Genomic DNA, 20,623 nt, shown 5'->3' with positions numbered 1-20,623 from the left:
TGCTGCGGCTGCTAGTGCTGCTGCCTCTTCATCTCTTCTTTTGCTCTCATTGTTGTTGTTGTTGTTGTTGTTGTTAGTGTAGTCGCCTCTTGTCTGCGCCTTGTTATTTTTTTTCCCTTCATTGCCCTCGGCCACACAATAAGAGCGAGCAGGAGTGTGGAGCAAGGAGCAAGCAGCAAGGAGTGGAGGGGCAGCCCAGCATTTGGTCGACCAGAATACAATTATTGCCATGTATTTGATTGGGTTTTCGCATTTTGATTTCTTCGTTGCATCGGTGAATTCCAATTTGCTGCGGTCAATTGGTAGGGATTACCTTAACTTGGGGCGATAGGTAGAAAGTGAAGTACGTGCTGGGGCCCTTCTCTGCGCATCTCAAGCTAGTTTTGAGTTATCGATTTGCGTATTTTTTTCTCTATTTATCTTCTTTTTTTCGGGTCTCTTTATGTGTTGAGGTTATTCAACTGCTCTGTGGACTACAGTGGGAGTGCAGAAATCAATGCTCGAATCTAAATGTGTTATCGATAAGTTGTTTATCGTTGTTAGTTTGAGAGTAGAGTAAAATATTAACTATTCTATATATAAATCGAAGTATTTCCACAGCCGAATACCTCAATGATTATTTATGCATCTATTTAAATTCCTGGAGTTGAATCTATCGATAAATTTTATACTTTCTATTAAAATTTTAATTATATTTTAAATATTTTAAGCAACAAAAATTGACAAGAAATTATATTATTATATATTATATATATAATATATTATTAATATATTATGTATTTATCTAAATATGTTATTTTATAAACTTATCATAAAGCAAAGCTATATGTGTCTAGACAAAAAATTTGACTAAAATTATAGCTGAAACAATGTGTTTTGGCAAATGTTAATATAGATTTTATAGATTTGCTAAGCATCACATTTTCCTATACATATATGCCAGAGATATAGAGATATAAATGAAATCGATAGCAAGAAATTATTTCCATTATTATCGATAGCACAAATTAGTTAAGCTGCAGCTATTCTATATGCGATAAAGCTTGCTAAATTGTGTGCGAATTGTTTCATATAGCCATAGGCTAATTCTTAAAGTGTTTGCAGTAGCAGAGATTTTTAGTACACACACACACACACACACAGACACACAAACACATGCATACGAAGAGTCAATTGAGCGATTCTGGTGACTGACAACTGACACCACCCACTCGAATGTTACACATACGCCCCGTTTGCCCAGCCACAGGCAGCAGAGTTAATGTTTACCCCCGCCAGAGCCCAGCCAGTGCCTGGCAGTCTTGTTGTTTGTTTGTTTGTTTGTCGGCTCGCTCGCTCGCTCGCTCACTCGCCCGCTGCTCGTTTTGTCACTTTGATGGCAAAAACGTGGACGCTGGCCAAAGGGATGCGGCTCGCTAGCCAGAGAGAGAGAAGATTCGCCTTGCTATTTTCGTCCCAGCCAAAAGCTGTGAATGAATGTCATAATCGATAATTGAATGGCTGAAATTGTGACCGACTGACGGACGGGTGGACTAGCTGCTGATGGTGCTGCTCCTGCCTCTGGCTAAGCCAATCCATAAATGTGTTTAATTAATGCCAATGACACAAACAAAAAAAGAAGTGTCAACGACTGAACAATGCCCTCTACGTCAGCAGCCAGAAAGAGAGAGAGAGAGAGAGAGAGGGAGAGAGAGAGAGAGTGAGGGAAAGCGAGAGAGAAAGACAGCGACAGATTAAGAATATATAGAGCAACTTTAGAGTGCATAAAAAGTCATTAAAAACAAACAAACAAACAGTTATGCAAAACCTATATACTCGCTTAGACGCCAAGCCCAGGGCATAACAATGCGGCGAAGCTGAGAGCGGGCGAAGTTGAAAGCAGAAAAGAAAAGAAGAAAATAACCAAAATGACACTCGCAGTCACATTCGAAATGACGAAAAATAAACACCGAACGTAACACACATACATAGACGCATAGGCACAAACACGAACACACACACACACAAACACATACTGACGCAGACACAGGCGTAAAAGAAAAATGGTAAAACAGGCGACGGCAAAGGCAGCGAAGATGGCGACAAAATCGTAGCAGCAGCGGCTGCGGCAGCGGCAGCGTCAGCTGAAGACGCCAGCGTGTAGGACAAAGGCGGCGACATGCTAGCGCTGTGTGTGTGTGTGTCTCTGAATGTGTATGTGTGCGTGAGTTTGTGCTGGCTGCTGTGCGCTCTCTTGCGCTGTGAGTGTGTGAGTGTGGTGAGTGTGTGTGACAGCGATAATAATAAAAACGTAGCAGCAGCAGCAGCAGGCAAAATACATGCTCATGCATAAGTATGTTTGTATGTATAATATATATAGTTGTGTGTGTGTGTGTGTGTGTGTTAGCATAGTCCAAGCAAAAGAAAATGCCAAGAAATGAAGTGTCTCTCTTGCGCTGTGTCTGTGTCTTTGTGTCAGTCTGTGTGTGTGTGTGGTCTTTATGCCTTTGACTGGCGTGCTGCTGGCTGTCGGTGTATGTGTTTGAGGCGCTCATACATAAATATACATGTGAGCCTGTGTGTGTGTGTGTGTCCTACAATTACATAATACACGCGGAGCATAGCTTAAGACGCAAAGCGAATAGTTAAAGCTTTTATATGTGTACATACATATATATAATTTTTTTCGGCATTTCGTTTATTTTGAGTATTTTTTGTTTTAACAGCTGAGTATTGAATACCAGCAGCCGGCTCTCTATTCTGTTGTGTACGTGTGTGTGTGTGTGTCCAAATGCAGTTTCTATACGCTCTCACATAAAGCTTACGCTCTTCATATACATATGCATGTGTTTATATGTATATGTATAAATGCATATATTTATGTATAGACGTATGTGTGAGCTTGTCCTACTGCCCTAATGAAATTACATGCATGGAACAACGAGCTGCCAAGCAGCACAAAATGCACCACTTTCTACTTTATGCTGTGGCACAGCCACTCTATATATACTTAAACACACTCACACCTAAACCTTGTACTCATATATACATATATACCCACACACACACACCCATGCACATGCATCTCACGCTCAGTGGCTGCTGTCAGTGGGGGCAGAGCTGGACGCGCTGAAAGTGTAGAAGGACGCCGCGCATTATTGCAGTTTTGTAAACACACACATAGACGCCCACACATGCACACACACCCACACACACGAACATGCCGACTCATGCACATGCATACAGTAAAAGCTTTCGTCAATGAACATAATATAATGTTTTAGTCTGTTGTTTCTTACAAAATTCATGAATTTTATTCAGCTTTTGTCTATACTCCATAGATTCTGCTGCCTTTATTTATTGTATTAACAATTTGGAACCCATTGAATTTCCAGTCACGCCTGCTGTACGTTCATCGACCGTTCACGGTAATGTGAACAGCAAATCAATCCCCTATATGCGATTCTCATGGCATTTTCGTCAGTTCGTGTGCATTTTCATAAACTGCATTTAGCTTGGAAAGTTTTTTGACATGTTGAGTAGATTTGATTTTCATTTGATGGTTAAGCACACGTTGCGGTGTGATGCCAAGGCACACATACACACACATACACACATCCATATGCCCTTAGAGAGTGCATTATGCTGCATTTGCAGTTGATGAAGTTAGTTTTTGTGCTAGTTGACCCAGTTGGCGGTTTCTTTAACACGCATTCATTGGCAGTTACAAATCCTTCAGACACCAAGTAAATTACTTGCAAGGTTCCACACACATATACACACACACACACATACACATACTGGCTAAAGGGCACGCGATACGCCATTTAACGCTATATTGCCCGAAAGAGGGTAAAACACCTCAACAAGAATTTCAAACAGCGATTGGCCAACAACTTCTGAATTACTTTACTAAATTAAAAACTAAAAAAAAAACTTTTAGTTTATGTGTGAAAAAAGCTACAAAATATAGCAAAAGTTTTTGAGCAGCGCGCGGTTTCTGCAGCTGCTTGCACATGAATGGGCAAGGGAAAGTCGCAGCAAACTATTCCAGCAAACATCGCAAAAGTACATTAACTTATTATATATTACATATATTGGGTAGAGGTGTATATAATATATCTATATAAATTTATATATACATATATGTAAGTGTAACGAAAACGTATTCAATTTAAAGTGCGTTTTTCGGGGCTACAAATATGAATGAATTCAATGAGCCAATCATAAAGTCAGTCAATAGCCAATCAGTCAATTAGTCAGTTTGTCAATCAGTTCCGAAGCCAGTTAGTCAGTGGTAGTCAATCATAGCTTACTAGAGGAAAATGCAGTCAATCAGTCCATCAATCCAGTGAATCAATCAATCATTTAAAGACACCCGCATCCAATTGTTTAGTCAGGTAGTCTATGATTTAATGAAACAGTTACTCAATCAATCAGGAATTCAATCAACCAATTTTATTTTCTCAATCAGATATCTAATTAGTCAATCAGTTAGTCGATCTATTACGGCATTAATTGGTCAGTCAATTAGTTAGTTGATCAATCACAAAGTCAATCAATAGGTTAATCAATTGGCTAGCCCATCAATCAGCTAACCAATAAGACAGTAAGGAAGTAGTGTTGCATCATTCAACTGGTTACTCAATCAATCAGCTAACCAATCCATCAAGTAACCATTCGTCAATCAGTCACTCAGCGATGCAGTAAATTAGAAGTCCATCCCTTAAAACTGACCGGCAATCAGTTTGTTAAATGAAGTATGATCAGTCAATCAGTAAAATGAACATTGAGAATTTTTCAATCAGTCAATATAATCAGTCATTTAAATTAAAAATGTAACGTGTTGGACTGATTGACTTAGCATAGACTGAATGGCTGGCTGATTGATTGACTGAATCATTCAGTCAGCTTTTGCGTCAATCAATTGACTGATTGATTATGTTAGATAGGTAGTTAGCTAGGGAGCTTAACTAGGTAATCAAAGCAGTCGATCGACTATAATATAGAAATTCATTTATTCAATCAATCGATTGCTTATATAAAATGAGTATAGGTGCGCTGATTGAGCTACGAAAATCAGTCAGTCAGTTAATCAGCCTGTCAGTCGGATAGTCACCCAATCAGTCTCATCCGCGTGGCCACAAAGCAGTCAGTCAATCATTCAGTCTGGCAGTTGGTCAATCACAGATAGGGATAAATTCAAATTTGGCCTTTGGGCACCTTTAAGTTGCAACCCCATTCGACGCTTTTTATCTCTGATTTGGCGCCGCTTCTTCTCGCTGGGCAAGCGAGTTTCGATAACTGAGATTTATCGACGCCCATTGAGAGCAACAGTGCAATGCCATTGCCATAAATAAGGGCATGCGACAGCACTTGTTGTGCGCTGTAGAGTCGAGGCAAGTCGAGACAAGTCCAGGCAAGTCAAGTCGAGTAGCAGCGAGTTGAGCGGGGCATCTGATTTGGTGCTGGCTGCTGCTCCTCTAATCCACTTTATCATTTGGATGAGCCTCTCCGACGGCTATTTGCACGTTCCTCCCGTTTCCGGCTGTAGCGATTGCTATTGCCGCTGCTCTTGTGGCGCCCAACGCGTGGCACCATCGCGTGTTGCCACAACGCAGCGCAACACAGCGCAGCGCAGCTCATTTGCCACGTTGCTTTATTGCCATCTTTATTTGCCATTGCCCATTGGCCATTGGCGCTGTCGTTTTCCCAAGTACGTGCCTATTAGCCGGAACGTGTCTCATTTGACTCCCGCTTCTTCGCCGCCGTTGCGACTGCTTCGAATATGCCAAATGAGCATGCCAATCGGCATCTAATTCTCAACTGATACTTATTAGTGTGTTTCAAATCATATTTATAGACACATATATTTGTACGTTGAAAGAAAGAGAGAGCGAGAGTGAGAGGGAGTGAGAGAGAGAGAGTGAGAGAAAGAATTAAAGAGAGACAGCGAGAGAGAGGAAGAGAGTTTGAGAGAGATATGAGTGAGTCAGTAAGAGCGAGAGAGATGGAGAGGTGGAGAGTGAGTGAGAGAGGGGAAGAGATGGATACAGAGGCCGTGGTAAAGAGAACAAGGGAAAGGAAAAGAGAAAAGAAGAAAGAGGGAGAAATCGACAGGGGGAAGGGATAGAAAAAGAGCAGAAGATAAAGCGAAAGAGGGAGAGGCAAGAGAAAGAAATAGAGGGCGAGGGATTGAGAAAGAAGTGGAGATAGACAGAACAAGAGTGACAAAGAGAGGGAGTGGGGTAGATAGAGCAAGTGACAGAGTACCAAGGAGAGAAAGAGAGACTGAGAGGGAAAAAGATAGAGAAAGGCGAAGAGATAGAAAGAAAGAGAAAGAGAGAGAGAGAGAGAGACGGAGATAATGAGTGAGATAGATTGCGAGGTGACAGAGGGAGAAGAGTGGAATGCGATACAAAATATGTAAATAAATCTATATTAAAATTTGCGAATGTTGCTTGTTCAGGGTCCACAAACTGTTGAATGTATTCAAAAATCTATATTTCCAGAGTTGACCATCTAAAAATGTGCAGCCTTATTTATAAGTAACTTATAAGTTCATCTCTGGTCGAGTTATTGATTTCAACTCAAGCACGCTGGAGTATATGAGTTTCCAATCCCAAAAGCACGAATAAAACGGCAGGAATAAAACTGATACATTTTTTATATGTCGCTCACTAAAACATTAAAGATGTCGTTTTTTTGTTTTTCAATTTGCCACACCCCAAGAGGCATTCATATATGTATACATATACATATGTATGACATTTGGCAAATCAATAAAGGAATACCGCAGAAAGTTGGTCCATGAATTTGGAGTTTGAGCTATAAAGCTGCAGAAGATATATTCTGACCAGATGTGCCACAGCTCCACTGGGGACGTGCATATAAAATGTTTATATTACATTTTGTGACGCTGACTAAAAAAAATCAAGAAGCCACGCCCCCAAGAGGACGTATGTTTCTTGTTGACAATTGTACAGAGTAGGTCGGCAGTAATTCAATTATTAAATTTATCGGTTTCTAGTGATAGTATATAATATATTATATATATATAATACTATATATATATTTGCTTTGGAGCTCTATACACACAAGTATGGCACAAAAACAAATATACTCTTTTCACTTTCGATAGCAAGCATCAAAATCTACCTTGGCATTGCATTAAATGCTTATGAACTGAATTTGAAACAATGTCTATTCAATTTAATCTTTTTGATTGCTATAAATAGACAAGAAAAACAACAAAATTCGGAACTAGAATAAGACAATGAATTTACTAAATCAAACTTGATGCTTCGACTTTTTCATGCGATTCGAATTTGACTTTGGTTTCTGTAAACAAAAATAAAATGTAAATACGAAAATTTAAAAAGCATTCCAAATACGTGAAATGTGTTCGTGTGTATGTGTGTGTGTGTTTTTTTTTTTTTACCTCTTCTCTTTTTTCTTTAATTCAAAAGATTTCAACAAATAATTGTTATTTTCATTTTCATTTTCAATTCCATTTGAAATTTTGCTTTGATTTCTGTCGAAGGCAACGCAAAAATCTGAATTCGACACAAGTCAGAAATCTCTAATCGAGTCTGCTCGACTACGAGATACCCTGAAGTGTTCGGGTAATTAATATTGTAATAATTATCAGGGACGATAAACAAATTATAATAAAAGTAAAAAAGTGCATAATACTATTCAAAAATTGGTATCTAAAATTTGTAGAATCTTGCTCTTAAGACGTAGGAGATATAATTTTGTTACTGTTTATTTTTGATAAGGCCTTTATATTTTTAATTATATCATAGTTTTTTATCTGATTTTCGATAAATTTTAATCGTTAACATTTAAACAAAAATAGTTATCATTTTGTTTTTTGAACAAACAAGATCTTCGATCTATACAGGGAGCTACAACCATATTTCAACTCTCTGGATCTAATAGGCTCTGAGATTGACACATTTGTCGATTTATTTAGATCGATTCAATTTTCCACCCTGCCACGCCTTTGTCTACCTATTACATAGATTTTAACGATACCAATATACCCTAATTTCCCTATTTCAAGGGTATATCTGTATAGAATCGTATATATAAACTCTTGAATTGAGTAGTTTCATTTGAATAAACACATGAAATGTATATATGTATATACATATAAATATTTATATATATATATATATATATGTATATGTCTATCTATCCATCTGGTGATTCGATTCAGTTTGATTTGCTGCTGCTGGCTCCAGAGACGCTCAATAATTAATTGTTTGCTTACTGATTGTGATTTAATAATCTTTTCGCTAATTTGACAGCATTTTTTTTCGTATTTTTTCATTTTTCTTCATTTCTTGTATTTAACTCGCCTTTGAGCTGAAATTTGTGACGCTTTCAAAATTGGCAATTCAATTTCATGGAATTACTAATGAAATGGGTTCAAGGGAATCAATCAAAATGCTATTTCGCTGGCTATTGGCTCTCAGCTCTCAGCTCTCAGCTTTCGGTTCTCCGGTTCTCTGATTCTCTGGTTCTCTGGTTGCTTTTCATGCAATTTTCTGTAATAAAATTTCAGTGAATTTTCATTTAATTATGAGCATTGAGTGCTGGCAAGCACCAAATTGATTATATGAATGGGGCTGTCTCACTTTTTTCTCTTTATTTATTTATTTATTTTTTTAAATTTATTTATTTACTCATTTTTCGTATTTTTGGTATATTTCGTATATTTTGTTGTTGTTATCTTTGCTTCGCTGTAATCAATCAAGGAGTGAGTGGGAGCTGAGCTCTGCTAGCAGCTGCAGCTGTAACCAGTTATCATGCGAGCCCGAAATGAAAGGCATCAAAATGTAAAATTGCAGACTTGTCTATAGACAACTGTCCATACACCCACACACACCCACTTAACCACACTCACACCCACACAGCCACACACGCACACGTACAGCGGGAGCCTATTAAAGTGCTGGTAAATGCACGTCTGGGGATTCTGTGCTCAGATCCTTGTTGCATGGCCTTTTGCGTGCGTCGGACATGAGGCATGTCAAATAGTTGTCAATTATTTTTATTACAATTTCCCTTTTGTGCTGGGCGTCTTTTTACAGTCACGCCCCACACACACACACACACACACACACACACACACACATAGGGGCATATACACATGGGCCTGCTTCTTTTTAAATTTATTATTTGGTTTCGCGTCTTTTGTTGATTGCCACGCAGGCGTTGTCCTTGTCCTCCTGCCAAGGCACACACACACACACACACGCATGCAGAGCTCAAGCATAGGCTTAATTGGCATTCAGCAAGAGTGTGTGCGCTGTGTATATTTTATAATTTTGCCATTTCTTTGCGCCGCGCATTCCACACACACACATGCACACATTTATTTTTCTTTTGCCACTTTTTATGCTTTCATGCGCATTGTGCGCGCTTTTCCTGTCATTCGCGTAATTGTGAGTGTGTATGTGTGCACATGTATGTGTGTGTGTATGCCATTTGAGGCAGCTTAAACAGTGAAGCGCGTTACCTTTTTGTCGGCGGCCTTAACAACATATTCAAATCCAGCGGAAGTAATTTGTTGCGGGGTGCCTGAAAGAGTGGGGGAATGGGCGGGCAGTGAGGCAGCTCTCCTGCTCTGCTCAGCTCAGCTCAGCGCTGCTCAGCTCAGCTCCTGCTCACACCTCCTGCCCACTCACCACGCACGGCAAGTGCAGTGAGAGAGCCGGGCAACATTTCCGAATGCCAATTGACAGGCAGCACCAACTGTTGGCACTTGCAACTTGAGGCATTGAGAGCTGCCAACGCATTGAGCTGTTGAGCAGCTCGACTGAGCCGCGATGCCGCCAATTATGTGCGTGTCAGCGATGCCAGCGATGCCAGCTCAAGTGCCACAAGCACACACTGACACTGACACACACACGCGCACACGCACACCCTAGCACACATGTGGCAACTAACATAAAGCTGCTTTCTCTCTCTTTGATATGCGACAGTTGAAATGCTCTTATACACATACGATACATACACACATATACATTAGTGAAAGTTGCTCAATTGAATTAGTTAACTTGTTCATTCATTAGCCATGGAACTAGTTCAAGGAGAGAGAAAGTGATTACGAATGAGAGAGAGAGAGAGAGAGAGAGAAATGCATATTTCGTAGTTCTTTCTATTCATTATAAGTTATCTTAGTTTAGTCGATGATATATTCCATATATACTATGAAATATGAACTAATTGAACTAAATAAGTTGAACAAAATGCTTGAATGGGCATTGAATTAAGGCTCTAAATATGTTCCATCAATGTAGTTGAATAACTGAAATGTTAATCAATCATATGCAGTGGAATTCAGTTATAACGATATACAGTTATTCTGGTATCTACTCAAATTCATATCAGTAAACTTACATGGCTATAGCGCCTTCCTGATATAACGACGGCATCTTGAGTGTACTGTATATTCTATATTATATCAATTTAAAGGATTTGAAATTTTACAAAATTTATTTGAATACATATGTATGTATATATATCTGTACCAGAAGTACAAATTTTATTTTTTAAATTATTGAGGGATTATATATGTATACAGTAAATATCTTTAGGAAAAATCAAAGATTCCAGTTAATTGTTGCAAAATCTGACAGTCATAGGAAAAATAGTATTGAATTTCTGGGAAATGTCGAGCTCTTATGAATAAACCGTCATTATCCTTGTCGAGCTCTTGTGAAGAAACCTTCATTACCCTTAGCAGAGTCCACACAGAGAAAGGCACAATATCCATATATCCAGGAAAAAACTGATTTAAAGTAAAATATGATTGTTGCTTTGATTTTTATTTCCTTCAATTTGCTGCGAATTATGGAATTAGACCTTCTAAGATATGCATCTCCAAGTTATGGCTTGGAGTGAATGGATTTACAATACAAATCCATTTCATGATTCATGATATATTGTGTTCTGACATATTTCAAGTTCAACTGAAATCCGGCCGGAAATCGTTCGCCTTTTATTATTTGTTATCATATTTGATAAATATAATTTGGATGCTTCTGAGAACCTCTTCGCGTATTTGAGGCTCATTAAGCGTAATGAGTTCTGTATTCTTCAGAATCGCTAAATCCCTGTATGGAAATAAGTTTCTTATGGTACTGGTTTATTACGCGAAATTTGCATTTTGTTGATGGAAAAGCCACAAAGAGGTATTTCATATAGGAAAAATTACATCACTGTTCATAGTTGCTATAAAGTATTTTTGCTTGTCACAAACTGGCCCAAAAAATTTAACTTGGCTCATGTAAGTGTATAGGCATTCGCTGCTGCATACTTTCGGGCGCTGCTCAGATTTTATTTGCCTCAATTAAATATTTGAGCTAATTAGCTCACACTTTACACGCGCACTTTTGATGATTGATGAAAAGCGTTAAATAATTATGCCAGGCACTCGGGTTAGTCAATCAGTCAAATGCTTGTGTGTGTGTGTGTGGGAGATTGTGTGCTGGCTTTCGTCTCGATGCTCATTCGAAATGAGGCGTGTGGAATGCGCATACATTTAGCAAATGACATGTGAATGGGCAAAATGGGCGCATCCAAGTACCGTTGCCTGCCTGTCTGCTTTGAGTATTGACTTTTGTAGGCTTCAATTGATTCGATTGAAATTTGATGAACACATGCACACACACACACACACACACAAATGCACAAGCACAAACGCACGACTGAGTGCCATTCACATTCGCATTCAAATTCAAAGTCGCAATTCACAAAAATTTTGATTAGCATTTCTGGATTACGAGCGATCTGTAAACCATTCAAAATACACTCACACTCACGCACACACACACACATAGATATATATATATATATGCTTGATGACATCGCCATTGTTGCTGTAAATGATTTCCTTATCGATTTACGATGCTAGCTTTGATTATTCACCATTCACCGTGTCCTTTTTATCGATAAGTGTTGTGTAATTTAATTAATTACTGCGAATACGACTCTCGACATCGCTGTTCACATTTTTACAACTTATGCCATTTGTTGATAATGTTGACATTTCCATGGAATTTATATAACTGTAAAGTTGAAGTCAAGAGGGCTTTGAGTAGTTTTTATAATTATGAAGAACGGATTTTTTATATTCTGAGCCTACTGGAAATTCTGGGTAAAATGATGTGACGAATATGCAAACAGAGAGAAGGAGGCGTGGACGTAGGCGTAGTATATAGTATATATATTATTGATCAGTCAATTTAGATTTATCCTCTATCCGTTTGTCTGTCAGTCCCTGTATAGGATGTATTAATTATCGATAAAAATCGATCATTTAACTTCTGGTTACTTCAAATTTACCATGCAGTGAATATGGAAACATTGTATATTTTTTAAATTCGATACATTTCCCCACAAATTTGCACATGGTATCTTCTAGTTGAGTAGTTCCGATTGTTGTCAAATTTCCAATGAAAATCCGAGACAATTTTCTTATTTTTCCAAATATTAGCTTAATCAACCTCATCTAACCATTTGAATACACTCTATCTACGGCTTGATAAATGAATCAAATTCGATTGAAAAATGACGCACACGAAGTTGAGCGATATCAATGGAATGAAAATTCCAAATAATTTAATAATTAATTAAGTCGTTTAATATGCACTGAGCTGTGGAGCTCGGCGCTTACCTGCTGACTGGATCAATCGCCACTGACAGCCGTTATCCGTGCTATCCTTCCGGCTGTGTTCACGCCGCAAAGTTAAAGTAAATTTAATACCAAATTTAAGCCGCCTGCTGCAATTGCAGCGCAGCGCGAAATGAAAAAGGTAAAATAAAGGACGGGAAAAACTGTAAGCAGAAGCTGGCAACGGGCGGCCATTAATTTTCATTGCCGTTGCCGTCGTCGTCGTCGTCGGCGTTGCCATTAAAATACTTTTCAATTTTTCAAACGGGGCGCACAAATTTCTGACATTGAAAAATTATCCGGGCAAGGGATAAACGGATAGCGGCAAGCACAACGGAACGAAACCGAGCCGTGCCGCACGTGGCACTGAGCGGGAGGAACAGGCAAGCAACAAACACTTGACTGCAAATTTATGTGACCCACTGTGGCAGCCAGTCGCGCCCTAACGAGCAAGGCCAACGAGCTGTCCGACCCGATAATAGGTAAATAAAACCAAAGACTCTCCCCGCCCAGTCCCTAACACGCCCTCGCCCTCGCACCACGGCTCACTTGAGGCACTTCTGCCGGGCTATCGCCTATCGTGTGATTTGAGCTGGCGAGAGAAAACGCAGCTGTCGGGATGCCCCACTCGCTGTGGCTCTGCAGTCACCAATGACGACTCTTATGGCCAGCTCCGATGCCAACTCTTGCTTCAAGCAGCCCTTGCCAGCTGGGTAAGGGTTAGCCGAGCTTTATGCTTTTACAACACCGGGTTTTTATTCAATAATTGAGCAGGCTATAAAATGTTCATAGCTGGCCCTAGTCGAGCTCAATTTACACCTTGAGCCGTGCTACATAAACGGCATGCCTTCAAATTAATTTCTTGCCATAAACAGCCAGGCGAAAGTCTCTTCAATCGGTTCGGATTATGATGCAGTGTCGAAGGGAGGTAGACGTATGTATGTAGTTATTTGTAATGCACGGCATGTCAGTTGGCCTATTTTATAGATGGATAGATAGGCCATTTGTCATTTATGCAAACAGTAGGACGATGTATTGATATGCAAGCAAGCACTTACTAAGCAGACAGTCAATCAGTCTATCAATCAGTCCGTAAATCAGTCAGTCAATAAGTTCATCAATAAGTTGGTAAATCAGTCAGTCAATCAGCCAGTAAGATCAGCAGCCAGTCAAGCACTCAGGCAGTCCATCAATCAGTCTGTACATCCATCAGTCAAATAATCAGTCAATCAGTCCATCAGTCAGTCAGTCAATCATTCAGAAAACCATTTAGTCAGCCCATCAATTAGTCGGTAAATCCACCAGTCAACCAGTCCATCAATTAGTCAGTCAATCATTTAGTGAGATTATCAGTCAATCAATCCATAAATCAGTTTGCAAATCAGTCAGTTATCCAGTCAGTCAACCACTCAGTCAGTCCATAAATCAATCGGTAAATTAGTCAGACAACCAGTCAGTACATCAGTCCATTAGCCAGCCAGTCAAACAGTTCATCAATCAGTGAGACAATCAAGTAATTGGTCATTTATACAAAAAACAAACTAATCAATCAGTAGGTAATTTTATGTTAATTTTAAAGCCCTATGTCCATTGACAAAAATTGAATCAATCAATTAAGTCAATCTGTCTGCCAATCAGATCAAGCTCATAATTTAATCAGTTAGGAAATCAGTCTTCCAAATAAAACCATGTCTAATCAATCAATCAGTTCATTAGTCATCCAATCAGCTAAGCAAAAATCTTTCAGGCATAAAATGGATAATTTTTTGGAAGCAGTATAGATTGAGTGAAATGTGATCAATCAATATAGTCAATCACTCAATCAGTCAGCCAATCAGTTCGCCAAATTAGTCAGTCCGTTATGGTATCAATAAGTCAATCAGATCTATCATTAAATGACAATAATTCAATGTTATATAATCATTAAGAAGAATTACTTACAAAACATCAGATATATACATACAATCAGAGAATTCATCCATCAATCAATCAGAAAACCGTACAGTCACTCAATCAGTAAGTCAACCATTCAGTCTGTCAGTCAGATCAGACACTCTTGACTCATTCAGAGAGTATATTCAATTTAAGTGCCTGTCTTGCTTTCATATATTAAGTATACGCACTGTGGCAGGCTTCACTCCATTAAAATTCCATTGGCACCACTGTGGAAAGACAGTCACAAACACACACACACACAGGCAGAGCGAGAGACAGACACACACACATAAATACACACACACTCTCTCACAACAAGTGCACAAACATAAGTTAGAGAATTACGGAACAAAGTGTCGGCACTTAAAAGGCAGACACTGCCAGCCCACAAGAGTGCCATTCATTCAAGCGAAAGCCCAAAGAATCTGTGAAATCTCTCTGAGAATTGCCAAGGGTGAGAGGGAGAGAGAAAGAGAGAGAGAGAGAACCACAAAGGTGGTAGGCATTGCATAAATCGAAGTGAAAGTGCATTTAAAATTCCATCATTCGCTTTACGAATGGAACGTTAGCCAGCTAGCCGATACTAACTGTTAATTGCATCATGTTTCATGCGGTTAGGTAAACGGAAAACAGCAAACCGCATCAAAATCACAGATAAGGAGAGCTAATCAAGACAGAGACAAATGAAGACACGCCGAGACACATTCGATTTCCCCCGAGCTCACTTTATTTTCAGAGATGTTAATAATTGTGTTGTAGCGCCTGACTTACGGCTTATGCTCTGACTAACTGACTAACTGGCTGAATGACTGACTAGCTGGATGTGCCAACGCCTTGGGATCATGTAATTGCATTAATCTTTGATCCACAAACACACACATGTGTGGGCTCACACACATACGCACAGTCACACACCCACACACACGGCCACACTCGAGTACACCTGCTTCGGCTGTGAGCGAAAGCAGTTTTAATTGAATTTTGCTTGATGCCGGGCTACACGCTTATTTGCATGCAAAAGGGATGAAATGCCAAGGTACACCCACACAAGCACACACACACACACTCATACATGTGCCCACGCTCACACAGACACACATGCATACAGACGAACACAGCTATAAATATATACTCACTTACACAAATATAAATCAAGCTGTGCTCCACAGTTAAGCATTGCTCAATGCGATACAATTCAAGGGAAAAAAAAACAAACACATTTCATTTACGAGCTGCTTAAATACCCTTGAAGTTCCAAGTGAAATCTTTTTAAAAATAATACACAGTTATTTGTTATATTTAGTGCCGTTGCGCAAGAGTGGCAAATGAAAAATGCTCGAAATAAATAGTAATTCGTAGGAAACGCCCTTTCAAGTTTTTGCAAGTCGTGCTTGTATACATTCAAATTAAAGCTTCATGTGGATTGAATTGTTAGGCATGGATGCATTACTTTAAAATATATATAAATAAATAATAAATAGGACGACTCGACGACTCGTATAAATTGTTAGAGTTTTGCAAGAGCAAAGTTATCTCACCCCGCGCATGGATTTCGCCGAGCGTCTCAAAGATATATGGCTGTAAATAAGCGTTTAAATGTATATGGTTCTTGCCGCATGCCGCATGCCGCCTGCCGTATGCCTTTTGCCAAGTGCCGAAATAAATAAATAAAAAACGAATTGATTACCGAACGCAGCGTAACGAAAGCAAAGCTAAGAGTAGCTGAACGATTTGCCCAGTTGGTGGTCTCATGCGGCGTATGCGCGATTTTTGTCCTGCCTTGAGCAGTTGCGCTGGCGCTGGCGCTGGTGCTGGCAAAAAGCAATTGATACAAAATCATGGCCACAATTTGCGCAAATTGCTTTATCGACAATATAAAGAAGTGTTGGCAGAAAAAATAGCTCGCAAAAAACGCCGTTAAAATACCGTCATGTTTATGCATGGGATGTGTCTGGAGAGCTATTGGGTATGCTAGACCAAAGGGGACGTCAGAGATCGCCTGACTTGAATGCGATAGAGTAGTGGTGGAGTGGTGATAGAGTAGTGCTGGTCACGGTAAAGTGACGATAGACTAGCTGTAAAGTAGTGGCAGAATGGCGGTAGAGCAGCGTTAAAGCAGCGGTAGCTGTAGCGATAGAGAAGCGGTAGAATGGCGATAGAGTGGCATTAGAGCAACGGTAAAGTAGCGGTGAAATAGCGACAAAGTAGCGGTAAAGTAGCGGTAGCGGTAGCAGAATGGCGGTAGAGCAGCGGTAAAGTATCGGAAAAAATACGGTAGAGCAGCGGTAACATATGGGTAGATAATAAAAAAGCGGTAGAGTGGCGGTAGAGCAGCGGTAATGTAACGGTAGAATGGGAGTAGTGCAGCGGTAAAGTAGCGGTAGAGCAGCAGTGAAAGGGAGTTCGTATCGCTTGGCCTCATAATGTTTGCTATATAGGGCACATAAATGAGCTTAGGCTTAGGCTCAGGCTTACTTGAAATGTATAGATGAAATATAGGAGATGTAAAACATTTTAAGAAAAGTCTCCTATCGTCTGGAACAATGCGTTAGTTCCTAGAAAAATGCATTTGGCCTAGAATATTGAAGGAATTTAGTTGAAAAATGCATCAATTTATGTAGGAAAGCGGCAACTCCATTAACAGCTATCGTAGCGACCCTAGTAGACCAAGAGAAAAACATGAATTTATTCACTTTTATCACTTTTTATATTAGTTATTTTTGCTGTAGTCGCTTGCAGCTGCAAGTCGTACGTATTGTGTGCTCTCTTTGCATGCAGTTTTTGTGCTCTGCGTTGATTCTGAATAAAATTGGTTGATAAATTGTAAAAAAGCCTGGAATTTTTTGGTCGCAAGAGCAGCGAGCAAACAGACAGCACGTCGCACCGCTGGCCTTGTCTGCTGGCCACGCCTGTGGCTCGATGCTGGCTGGTCCTGTCCTTGTCCCTGTCCCTGGGCGCATGCAAATGACGATCCTAATTTATGCTGTGGTTCGGTTACACATTTACATGAAGAAATGGCCAGCGTGGAGTGATGGGAAATATGCGCGGTAGGGTCGGTAGGGGCGGTAGGGGCAGTAGGGGGAGTTAGGCTAATGTGTGGGAACTGCGGGCAGCTGCTTGACCTACTACTGCGGCATTTCGAATCACTTAAGTCTCTCCACATGCACGAGTCAACATTTTTGACTAAGCTCTGGGATCTGTGTCCGGTCCCAGACGGACAATCATATTCATAACAGCCCGTGGCGGCTGGCATCAGGCTTAAGACAACCAACTGACAGCCACTCGAATCCATGTTAGCGGCAACAAACACAATGCCGCAACAAGGCATAATAAAAAACCAAAACGAAACTCGCACACACACACACACCCACACACACGCACAGGGATAGATAGACAAGATAGACAAGGGTGACAGCAGTTGGTATTGGGGTACTTAGTGGGCAGCGTTTGACATAATCGCTGATAAGGGATTCCTTGCAAGGCAACGGACAACAAAAACGGGCCACAGGCACAGCAAAATGCTAGACATTTAAGCTTAGCCTAGTTGGTAGTCCTCTATTGATATAGGATCATATCATGTTCACTTCAACTTGCCCGGATTCAATTGAAGCGTAACTAGAGGCGACCCAACTGTAATAGGATTTTGTTATATTTTCTATAAATTCAATTTGAACTTGAGCGGGGACTTGGCCAAAATTATTGTGCTATGAAAAGTTATTGTGGGTCAATCGTTTAGGCATAGTCCTGGTCGCAGAGGCCAGAAGGGGAATCAGCATACTTTGGTCTAGCTACATTCTAGCTACTGAGAATGGCCTTCAATCTGTTCCTTCAGGCGCAGTTCCTAATTAACCGTATGGCGCAAATCAGCAAAGCCTGTGTGTCTCTATAATTGCATTGTACAGGCTGTTTCGCAAAACAGGGCCAGAACGAGGCTACGCACTCAGTACGGACAGCTCTTTTTGGGCTCAAAGTGACATTGGGCTTGTGCTGTTTATCAGCCCACGCAATTGCTGCATTCTTTGACCACATTTTCCGGCCATGGCTGTCACATTCACTTGTCAAGGGCGTTGTCGAGATACTTTGCCTGCGATGCCTCAGAGTCCAGAGTGCAGAGGTACGCCTTCCCACTATATATATACATATATATATGTGTGTGTGTGTCTGTGTAGGTGGGCTGTGGTCAGCTGTAACGGGCATTGATGGTCTTCTGTGGTTTGACCTCCAAGTTTCATCTCTTGCATCGGACTGCCAATGGAAAAATGTAAAGCTCGACTCGGTTTGTTCGAGTAGCAGAGGATTTACGTGTGGTTTTCTCAATATCGAGATGATGAAACTTGTGCGTCTTCTTTTGTGAAAGAGTCTTCTGGCTTGTATGTCACTTTTATTTGATGTATTGTCGATCGTTTTTATATTGTTATGTTTACGATCAAATATAGGCCGAGACATTGTGCTGGTTCTTATGTTTTTCATGTACTACTCAGCACCGCTGACAGATTTGAAGAAGGTGGCCTGGCACGGTGGCGTGACACGAGGTTTGACACGACATTTGCTGACATTTGGATGCGGTTCCAAATTAAGGGTGTTTTATATTTGTATACAAATATCTTGTTATCTATAAAGAATGTCTTGGTAAGATTTTCGTTGAATTTTTTTTCTATTGAATTATTGTCTTGGGAACGCAATTGATGTAAGGACTGCCCGAAGAAGCAGACAAAAACAAAGATCGAAAAGGGGAGGGAGAGACAGAGACAGGCAGAGAGAGAGAGAGAGAGAAACAGTATGAGCGAGAGAGTGGCAGAGAGAGAGAGAGAGAGAGAGAGAGAAAGTAGGAGGCAGAGGAAGAGTCAGGGTGAGAAGGAGAGTAAGAGCGAGAGGGAAAGCGAAAGAAAAAGAGATAGAGAGAGGCAGTGTGAGAGCGAGAGAAAGAATTATAAAGCGAGATTGAGAGATATAGAGAGCAAGCAAGAGAGTAGAGATAGAGAGCGCACAAGAGCGAGAAAGAAATAAAGAACGAGTCAGAGAGAGACAGAGAAAAACAGAGAGAGAGAGAGCGAGAAAAGTATAGAGTGACAGAGAGACACGGAGAGAGAGTCAGAGAGAGCGATCGAAAGAGAGATACCACATTTTATTCACATATTTCACTTGAAGTCTTATACCTAATATGAATATCTAAAAGCTTCTTCATTGGGAGGCTTTTGCTATGTCTAAGCATAGTTCATTCCACTTATTTTCCTTTGGAAGTGAAGTTAAAGGAAAGCACATCTATATACATATATCGAAATTAAGAGTCGTACTTTAGCCTAATTAGCTCACCTAACATCTTAGTCTAAATCTAATCTAAAACTTTACTTTCTGTCAGTTGCCATCCATATTCACATCATCTGACTCTCTGATTTCATTAGCTAATTGACAGACTATCAGATCTTATTTGCTATACTTGCTATAAGCAAGTGTTTATATTTCAGCTGAGCAGATAGATGCACGGCTATTAAAAACAAGTTTCAATATTTTCATTGCATATTATATAAAAATAATAATTCATTAAAATCAAGGGTTATGTCTTAATTTTTCGTTGAAAAAAAGGCATCCAAATCGCTTCAGTTGCAAAACTTAAATTAAAATAATAAAAGGAGAAGGAGAGGACGAGGGCGAGGGAGGGAGAAAATCGAGTTGACTGCGACAATTCGCAAGGAAATCGCTCGACTCGCCCGCAGAGGCAACCGCGGGGCGCACTTCAGGCCGCTGCTGTGGAATGTGGCGTGGATTAAATTTTGATGAGACGATTTCATTTGATGTTAAACATAATTTGTAAACTCTGAGCAAGAGCCAGAGGGGGACTTATTAGTCGTGCAAAAGTAACTGTCCTCTGCTCGCTGGGGTGTCTTGTGCGCGAGAAGTGCGACGACCGCGTGGGAGGGTGATGAGGAGGGAGGGGGTAGGAGGGTTTGTTATGTGGCATTGGAGGCGGACGATGATTCTGTGGTCTTGTTGGTCAGTTGATGAGGACGATTAGCAACGTCT

At 40.2% G+C, this 20,623-nt stretch overlaps 1 protein-coding gene across 6 annotated transcripts in view; it reads left to right on the top strand.

Moving 5' to 3' along the window:
* Positions 1-20,623, top strand: part of Cngl (Cyclic nucleotide-gated ion channel-like) — a 64,325-nt gene that overhangs the window by 1,478 nt on the left and 42,224 nt on the right. The window contains exon 2 of one of the 6 annotated variants that reach the window (XM_089476118.1): positions 12,491-13,149. The exons of the other annotated variants lie outside the window; for them this stretch is intronic. The gene's annotated coding sequence lies outside the window, so the exon portion shown is untranslated. The remainder of the gene's footprint in view (positions 1-12,490; positions 13,150-20,623) is intronic. 6 annotated transcript variants of the gene reach the window in all.

The sequence above is a fragment of the Drosophila arizonae genome, chromosome X (genome assembly GCF_054131065.1).
Source record: "Drosophila arizonae isolate 15081-1271.41 chromosome X, UAZ_ARI_1.0, whole genome shotgun sequence".
In the NCBI taxonomy this organism is placed as follows: Eukaryota; Metazoa; Arthropoda; class Insecta; order Diptera; family Drosophilidae; genus Drosophila; species Drosophila arizonae.
Note: the sequence above shows the minus strand (reverse complement) of the source record. Positions and strands in the feature narration are given on the sequence as shown.